This window comes from Octopus sinensis, linkage group LG16, assembly GCF_006345805.1.
Source record: "Octopus sinensis linkage group LG16, ASM634580v1, whole genome shotgun sequence".
NCBI lineage: Eukaryota > Metazoa > Mollusca > Cephalopoda > Octopoda > Octopodidae > Octopus > Octopus sinensis.
This window is the reverse complement of record NC_043012.1, coordinates 9479713-9489712: the sequence shown is the minus strand read 5'-3', so window position 1 is coordinate 9489712 and position 10000 is coordinate 9479713. Positions and strand designations below refer to the sequence as shown.

Here is a 10000-nt window from a genome sequence, read left to right as displayed (position 1 = left end):
TGTCCAGAGTATCAAGACTTTGTTAGAAATATTCAGTAAAATCTTCCCCAATACATTGCACAACTTTCTCTGTATGTATGTTTGTACGTATAAATATATATATATATATATACAACAACAATTGAGGAACGGCTACAATAGGCCGTTCGACCCACTAGAAATAGCAGCCAGCAGCTATTTCTGGTGGGTCGAACGGCCTATTGTAACCGTTCCTCGATTGTTGCTGAATTTATTCATAGTCTCTGACTATTTCCTCTTTCTCACTAGACCGCTGGTGGCAAAATAATTTCTATTGAATTTTTTGCTACCCTAAATTGATTAATTGATTAATATATATGTATATATATATATATATATATATATATATATATATGTATGTATGTATGTATACATATATATATATATATATATATAATATATAATATATATATACATATATATATATATATATATATATATATACATATATATATATTATATATATATATAGAGAGAGAGAGAGAGGTATTTATAAATATCATTCTACGTGTGTTTATATATGCATATGTGCTTATATATATACCTAAAAATGTATATTTGCGTGTGTCTTCAAATATATATGTCTCGCAAATGATCATCAAACGAACATTTCGTAAAAATGTCCTGAATCTCAAAGTTGTAACTCTTGTAATAAATATAATAAATCAACAATCGTATTAATACATTCAATTGTTAACCTGTTTGAAATGTGATTTGTTTTGTTTTATGCTTGTTCTTCGGCATTGGAGAAAAAGATAGAGACAGAGAGAAAAGGATAGAGAGCAAAAGATGTCTTAATGGATTTCGGCAGCAAGTCATCAACTCTGTGATAACGTGATTCTTGTATTCAACAAATAGAAGATTATGAGCCAGTAATGTTACAATAAATGAAAAAAAATCTGAAAAATATAAATGTTAACAAAAAATCACAAATGAAAAATATATTTCGAGAATGAATTCTAAATTGCTTTTATTTTTTCCATTGTTTTTTCTGTTTATTTCTTATTTTTTTCTTTCGTTTCGTTTTGTTAGTTTGATTTTTGTGTTAAAAGATATAATCAATAACTTTCTCAGTGCAAAATCAGTTTTAAAACAGATATTTCTAATCCGCACTGTCGTCGTGCCACCGAAAACTGGATATTTTGCATTCGCTTGAGCTATGTTTCTTTATCAATTTCCATGTCTCTTTTTAAATGTTGTTTGGACTTTTGGTGTAAAAACTGACTTAATATTTCAATGCCAAATATATGAAGAAAATGACATTAAAAGTGAGAGTATTTACCATTCTTAATGACCATCACTTCAAAAACAAAAAAATCAACCACAGACACACAGAAACACACTCACACGCATACAAAATGATGAATCAACTTTTAACAGACTCATTTCCATTTTTTGAATAAATTAATTCTTTGATTCACTTATTAAACATGCATCTCGACTCCATTTGAAATTTTACTTCAATTTTCTTTATATCCTTTTTATTGTTTTGGTGTTATTGCTTTACAATTTTGGGTTAAAAACCGTTGAAACAGAATCATTACATTTTTCAAGTAGAATTGTTATAGCATCCAGAACATTAATTTGATGTTTTTATTCCAGCTCTTTACCTTCTGCAGAGAAATCCGCCGCCGAGATCAGTTTTGTTTTCCTTTCCAGTGAAATCGATAACGTGTGGTACCAATCAAATATATAGATAAAATCAAATACATGACTAATTCCCTTCCCTCAAAATTATCGCTCTTGTGTCTGAATTATTATTAGTAGTAGTAGTATTGTTATTATCATTATTATGCTAGTACAAGCTCATTTAATTAGCAGGTATTTTATCTTGACATCTGGTAACAAGACTCCTCAAATTTCAGTAAGATTCTTGTAGAATATAATATAGTACTTTGCTGCAGGTCGACCATGCTAGTTTCAGTTTCAATCTCATACAATATTTTAGGTAGCATTTTGGGTAATGTTCCAAATGCACCAATTGCTACAGGAATAATTGTTGTCTTGGTCTTCCACCGACTCCAATGTTCTCTGCCTAGATTGTTATATTTCTCATTTGTTTAATTTCTTTGGTATCGACTCAGCTATCACATAGAATTGAAAAAGCTATGATCTGTCTCTGTTTATTTTGTTTTCTGTGATCAAATCCGGTCTTCTTGTTTCAAGAGTATAATCGGTTTTTATGGGGAAATTCCACAAGATCTTGTAATTATCATTTTATAACACAAGATCTGGTTCATATTCATACAACTTTTCTGTTGTTTTACAGCTACATACTTGTCTCCTTTCAGTGCTTTCTTTTGCTTACACATTCATCAATGCGTTTATACTCCTTTTGTGGTGGTATATTGCACTCACTGAAAATGTAATCGATACTTCAATCTCGTTTGCTCCAGATGCTAGATTTGTTGTCTGACTGAGATTTTTTGCCATTTTTGTGTTTCTTCTTAGGGCTGAGCGGCTATAATTAGCGTTTCTGTCTCTCATTCCAAGTTCCCCTCTATCAAGCAGACCCATTGATATTTACTTCCAATGTTCTCCGTTTGTTGCATGAATTGGCCATGAAGTAAACCTTCCCTTTTATCTTTTGATCTGTTCTTTTTCTAGTTGAATCCTCCTACTATTTCGGTCCATTTTTGTAACCATGGCTGCCGACAGTATTCTTTCTTCATTCTGCACAGCAAACATCCACAGACCCAGTGTCGCAGTACTAACAGTGTCTTTTCAGAAAGGGAGCAGAATATCTCAACATTTCTAACTCTTGCCTACGTTTGTGTGTTTTAATATGTCTAGTTCGTCTCATGGTGCGAAGCGGGAGAAAGAAAGTGAGGGATAGGAGTCAAAACCAACACTTTGCTAATTTATTCATCGACACCAAGTAACTATTTATAAATTTGACTTTGATTTCACTTGTAACTGAAGTCTAAGAAACCGTAATAGATAGAGCAGGATATTATACCTGATACTGTCATGATTGTGACATGTCACCGTTAGATCCGAATTTACAGTTCTTCATTAATTTATCTTCGGAACTCTTCTTATCCGAATGTTATATCATTTTCTTTAGTAAATCTGTGTACTATATGCAGCAGTATGTCTAGTTATTTTATCATCTGCAGAAATCTGATTTCATCGTGAAGGTCATTCATTAGATTCACGTATCTATCTTAGCGTGCTCCATTCTTGCTTAACATATCAAGCAAGTAATTGATGCCAGATAATAAAAAAATCATGTGCAGAGGGAGGGGTAAAGTCTACTTGGAATGATTCTCTTTTTATGGAGATGTTCTTCACTTTGTATCCGCTGAAATGTTTGACATTTATTTAATTCCATGTTTAAAATACTTCGTGGAGGTGCAATGGCCTAATGGTTAGGGCAGCGGACTCGCGGTCGAAGGATCGCGGTTTCGATTCCCAGACCGGGCGTTGTGTATGTTTATTGAGTGAAAACCCTTAAAAGCTGCTTCACGAGGCTCCGGCATGGGGTGGTGGTGACCCCTGTTATACTCATTCGTCACAACTTTTCTCTCTCTCTTCCTGTTTCTTGAGTAACGCTGCGATGGACTGGCGTCCCGTCCAGCCGGGGGGAGTACATACGTCACAGAAACCGGGAAACCGGTCCCATGAGCCTGGCCAGGCTTGAAAAGGGCGATGTTTATCGAATGTTTAAAATACTTCAGTACTATTGGTACTACGTTATCCATTACTAATATTCCCATAAACTACACAGGGTGAAATCTGTTAAACATTTTCTGCTAGTTGAGCCATATTCAAACAGTTCTTTCCCACTAAAGGCTTCTGTAATTGCTCTTTTCTTCGACAATTAATCAAAAATTCTTTACGACTTAGTGATCCCATCACTCCTTTCAGACGTGATTTGAATTCAGATACCTCTATTTGTCATGTTCTCATGCTTCTGTACAGCCTACTTTATTTCTTCATATGTGTCATTTCGTCACTGATTTCATTCATTAAGTCTTCAAAGATTTTTATTTTGATAAAATTTGAGGGCCGTTATCGTATTAAATGAAAATAACCAAAACTGCGGATGTTTTTTGAAGGAGACAACTTAAAGCATAGAATATAAAGAGCCAAATTCTGGGGGAACCAGATAATAAAATTTGGCAGATAAGATCTTGAAGCAGATAAAATTAACAGTGGAAAAACGAAATTGTTGTAGCACATAAAATTTTATTTCTTGGAAGAGGTGTGCTGGAAAGAACATGTTGAAAATCTCTTTAATACTGCCAAATAAAAGATATGTTGATAACATCATGTCAGAATGAATCTAAAAAGGTTTCCGTTTTTTTTTTTTTATTAATGCATGTGTGCATCTGTGTGTGCATCTGTGTGATATGCAGAAGACGAAGCACGAGAAGGATTCAAAATATTGAGAAGACGGGAAATATGGATTCAGTCTGGTAGTGGTGTGTCTTTTATAAGTTTGGAAATCTGCAATTCTTTTCTCTTTTCTGCAATCGCAGTAATGGTTCCAAGATTCTGTATGAATAGTTTGGTACTTAAATTTAATGCAAGTCGTTATTGGCCAACACAAGCCAAGGGCATACCAAAAATATATTCTGTCAGTTAGGCAGAGACAAGCTGAAATTAAAGTCAACCACACTTAACAAGAAGACACCTAACAAAAATAACAAATGTGTCACATTATCAAAAGAAAGCGGTTTGTGGAAAATACCTGATGTCTAATAAACTGGATTTATTCGCAAAGAATGAAAGCGAATAGTCAAATGAATGACATCGAAATTAAAGGCACCGATGCTTTTGATCACTAACTAGCTAACTATTCTCTGGTTCATTCTATGTCGTTTCCTTGGATTTTTACACTTATATAAAGCAACACGCATATTAATTGTATTTATAAAGACTATTGCATATATTACTTATTTTAGCTAATATATGTGATGTGTGAGGCGGCGAAGTGGCAGAAACGTTAGTACGCTGGGCAAAATGCTTCGTGGTTCTTCGTCTGAATTCAAATTCTGCCGAGGTCGACTTTGCCTTTCATCATTTCGGGGTCAATAAATCGATAAATTAAGTACTAGTTGCGTACTGGGGTCGATCTAATCGACTGGCCCCCCCCAAAAAAAAAAATTTAGGGCCTTGTGCCTAGAGTTGAAAAGAATATATGTGTGTGTGAATGGGTGAGTGAGTAATATATGTGTGTGAATGGGTGGGTGAGTAATATATATATATATATATATATTATATATATATATATATATATATATATATATATATATTATATATGTATGTGTGTAATATATATATTACATATATATTAGATATATATGTGCATGTGTGTATGTGTATTATGCATATTATATGTATGTATATATATATATAAATGAATTTATATATATGTGTGTCTGTATGTGTGCGTGTGTATGCAAATAAATAAATATATATATTTTTTTTTTTCAATATGTGACCTCGTGAGTACCGCTGGCGATTTTTTTCTTCCCTTCCTCTGTCTTCCCTTCTCGGGATCTTTCCTTCTCCTATGTTTCCGACGAAGAGCTCCGCTCGAAACGTTAAGCCCTCCTTCTTCCCTTCTTTCCTGAGCGTCCAATAATTCTTCATTTGTTCCACGTCCTCGCGTTATTGTGTTTTTTTGTGTTTTTGTGTTTTCTTGTTTGGATTAACTTTATATATATATATATATATATATATATATATATATATATATATATATATATATATATATATATGTATATATATATATATATATATATATACATATATATACATATCCATGTATGTGTATGTGTTAGTGTTTAAGGCGGCGAACTGGCAGAATAGTGAGAACGCCGAGCGAAACGCTTACGAACATTTTGTCCGTCTCCACTTTCTCAGTTCAAAATCCGACGAGGTCAATTGAGTCTTTCGTCTTTTCGGGGTCGATGAGATAAATAGCAGCTAAGTACTGATGTCGATGTAACCCACATACCCCTCTCCCGCCCCGAAATTGCTTGCATTGTGCCAAAACTTGACACGAATACAGATTTTTATGATTGATTTATCATTTTTTTAAGGTTGCGCTAGCAAGAATTAGCTTTTCTTTCTATTTCCGTTGCTGTTTAACCGTAAAGTTTTGTTTCTTCGTAATGGATAGAAGCACTCCGTCGGTTACGACGACGAGAGTTCCGGTTGATCCGATCAACGGAACAGCCTGCTCGTGAAATTAACGTGTAAGTGGCTGAGCACTCCACAGACACGTGTACCCTTAACGCAGTTCTCGGGGATATTCAGCGTGACAAGGCCGGCCCTTTGAAATACAGGTACAACAGAAACAGGAGGTAAGGGTGAGAGAAAGTTGTGGTGAAAGAGTACAGCAGGGATCACCACCATCCCTGCTGGAGCCTCGTGAAGCTTTAGGTGTTTTCGCTCAATAAACACTCACAACGCCCGGTCTGAGAATCGAAACCGCGATCCTACGACCGCGAGTCCGCTGCCCTAACCACTGGGCCATTGCGCCTCCACTTCTTCGTAATACCGGTTAAATTAATGGTGCGTACTGTTGTTTAGTATTGCTTTTAATTCCTTACGTATTCCCCAGTGTAGATTATCATGCTCGTGACTTCTACATTTAAAATTTTTCTGTTTTAAATCTTCAGTATATTCTTCTTTATTTATATTTTCCCTCTTTATTATTCTGCTTACGTTAACGATAAACGTCGCCCTTTTCAAGTCGAGCCAGGCTCATGGGCCCGGTTTCCCGGTTTCTATGGCCTGTGCCTGTAACACCTCCCCCTACACGTTACTCAAGAAACAGGAAGAGAGAGAAAGTTGTGGCGAAAGAGTGCAACAGGGGTCACCATCACCCCCTGTCGGAGCTTCGTGGAGCTTTTAGGTGTTTTCGCTCGATAAACACACACAACAACCGGTCTGGTAATCGAAACCGCGATCCTCCCACTGTGAGTCCGCTGCCCTAACCACTGGGCCATTGCGCCACATTATTCTGCTCAAGCTTTTATGATTCATTATGGGGAATGGCTTTGTTACATTGTTTTGCCAAGTTTCAGAAATCTTTGAGATTTATACTTTGAATGCTTTCAGTTTAAGTTTTTATCGCTTTCTTTTATTCTTATAATGGTTTCTGCCAGAGTACTGCGACTATGCTGGAGCATCGCCTTTGATATGAGCTCGTTATTTAAAATTTTTATTATCATAGGCGTAAGAGTGGCTGTGTGGTAAGTAGCTTGCTTAGTAACCACTTGGTTTCGGATTCAGTCCCACTGCGTGTCACCTTGGGAAAGTGTCATCCACTATAGCTTCGGACCGGCCAAAGCCTTGTGAGTGAATTTGGCAGACGGAAACTGACAAAAGCCCGTCGTATAATATGTATATATATATATATAATATATATATATATTTATATATATATATATATATGTGTGTGTGTGTATATATGTATGTATGTTTGTATGTATGTATGTATGTATGTGAGTGTGAGTGTATATATGTTTGTGTGTCTGTGTTTGTTCCCCCAACATCGCTTGACAACTGATCCTTGTGTGTTTACGTCCCCGTAACATTAGCGATTCGGCAAAAGAGACCGATAGAATAAGTACTAGGCTTACAAAAGAATAAGTCCTGGGTGTCGATTTGCTCGACTAAAAGCGGTGCTCTAGCATGGCCACAGTCAAATGACTGAAACAAGTAAAAGAGTAATACATATTCTGGACGTGTGCTTATCTTACAAACTTTTATGCATATCTTTATTTTTATATATTTTTATTTCTTTCATGTTTCGTGTTTCAGCCAGTTATCCCGTTAATGTCCAACGCCTTAATGTTGTTAGCTAGGTTGTTGACCAACGCCATACTAGCGATCTAGGCTATATTTGTCTAAAGTATTATGCGAGAATACTGTCGTAAGTTCCTATCTTGGATAAAGTGTCACTTTTAGTAAAACAAACATGTGAACATTTATATATTTTCTGTTTTATGTACGAGATTTACATGGATAATGTCCGGCCTTTTATATGAACTGTCCTCATTTTAGCTGGGTAGCAAGTTTGGTCACGTATTAGATCATGGACTATTTGATAAATCTTTTTAAGCATTAAATTCAAAATGCGAATTCCTCAGTTGATAATCTTAGGGTGAATAATGTAGTGCTTATTTGTATGCTTGCTTATGTTTGCGTTGGGGAAGGGGAATCAGTTTTTTCTTTATTTGGACTGAGCTCCCGATAAATAGTTCATACGTCGCTGTCTCAGATCGCCAACAACATTGAAGATTACAAGACGTTAACTGTATAAGGTTATGATAAATACATTTTACACCTATTACCTTCTCGGTCATCCTTCGACTTTTCGTCATTTTTTTATTTTGATTTATTATATTTTAAATCGGTATTATTGGAGCTTGTCGTGGCGAACAAGTTGCGTTTCCTCATGTTAATCATTCTCGGTTGAAATAAATAAAATAAATAAAATAAATAAATAAATAAAATAATTCTTTTGGGAAATAGAATTCAAAAGACGCAGTACAAAACCACGTTACAACACTGAATGAACGTTTACGACAATAGAAAAATGGTACAGGAATTTATATTAGCTTTTAATAAAAAAATTAAACAATTCGAACAGTTTAACAAATATTTTACACACCAACAGTAGAAACACTCTGAAACAGGTACGTTTTAGTGGGGAAAAAACTATGAATATTACAGCAGTAGTTTTAAATGAGCCTGCTTTACCTCTGCCATCATAAAGACGGTGTTTTAGCTTTGAATAATTTCTAAGAAAACGGGATTTGTCAGGTCGTCACCCTTCCATTGAAGTAATCTTTACCGCAAGAGTGACGAGAAATGAGTACTGAAGAAAAGATCATGTGATTGATGATGCCTTTTGTTTTCAAGAAATAAGAAGGCAAGAATAGCAAGAAACAGCTATGTTAAAAACAAAAGTAGTGGGCCAATATTTCGAAAGAACAATCACTCACAACTCAGGAAACGGAAGCGGAGGTCATCTCGTGCACGACCTCATGTGGACGTGAACGTTTTTTCATGTTTTATCTTTTGTTTAAAAATGTTTATCATGAAGAAGATAGATAAGACCAACTCATAGTATGACAACCATATATATAGCGGGAGATCTAGCATGCCATTTTAAGAAAACCTTAAATAAGGTAAATCTGCGAATTAAAGTAATAGAAAAGCATGGAAACCCCACAAAATCCTTGATTTGTTGAACATATCCATTTGAAAAGTCTCTGAGTACGGAGAACAACTGTTTAGTAGGTAGGGTGAACCCACAGGTTAACTGTAAGATTAGGGATGTTGTCTGTCGTATACGGTGTGTACTGAGGGACGGTTCAGAAACAAGACAACATACATTGGGGAGACAACACGTAGCATAAGGGAGCGGATCGTTGGACACTGGCCGAAGTTCAAAAAGCAGAAAAGCTGGTCACTACTCTGTCAACATGCTCAATTAAAAGACAGAGGCTCGGTTAATAACATAGACACGACACTTAGGTTGGCGAGACCACATATATACTAGTAGACATACCGACCCTCAAAAGAAAACATGAATGGAGCGATAACACCCCTGCACCACACTACGCAATATAACAACTAAGGACAGAATGAGAGCAGAAAAAAGATATAGATACAAACAGTATAATATATAAACACCTATATTCACGCACGCACAACACACATACACACACTTAAGACGGAATGAGAAAGGAAGAGAAATAAATAAATTAATAAATGAATAAAAAACTAAATAAAGTGCATGAGTGCAAACACTATAGTAAGCTAAACCATATGTGTGTGTATATATATATATATATATATATATATATATATATATAGGTGAGAAAGTTGGTGTGTGAAAGCACGTGGTTGAATATATAGAAAATAGTAAAAAGTGAAAAAACTACAGAAGGCTTGTTTTAAAAGGTTGAAAAATATATTTGTCATTATTTCAGAAGAATGTTATAAAATTTCT

The 10000-nt window shown here is 35.1% G+C and overlaps 1 long non-coding RNA gene across 1 annotated transcript in view; it reads right to left on the bottom strand.

The window, feature by feature from the left end:
- Positions 1 to 10000, bottom strand: part of LOC118766494 — a 13475-nt gene that overhangs the window by 3313 nt on the left and 162 nt on the right. The window contains exon 2 of the long non-coding RNA XR_005002430.1: positions 8248 to 8251. This is a non-coding gene — a long non-coding RNA (uncharacterized LOC118766494). The remainder of the gene's footprint in view (positions 1 to 8247; positions 8252 to 10000) is intronic.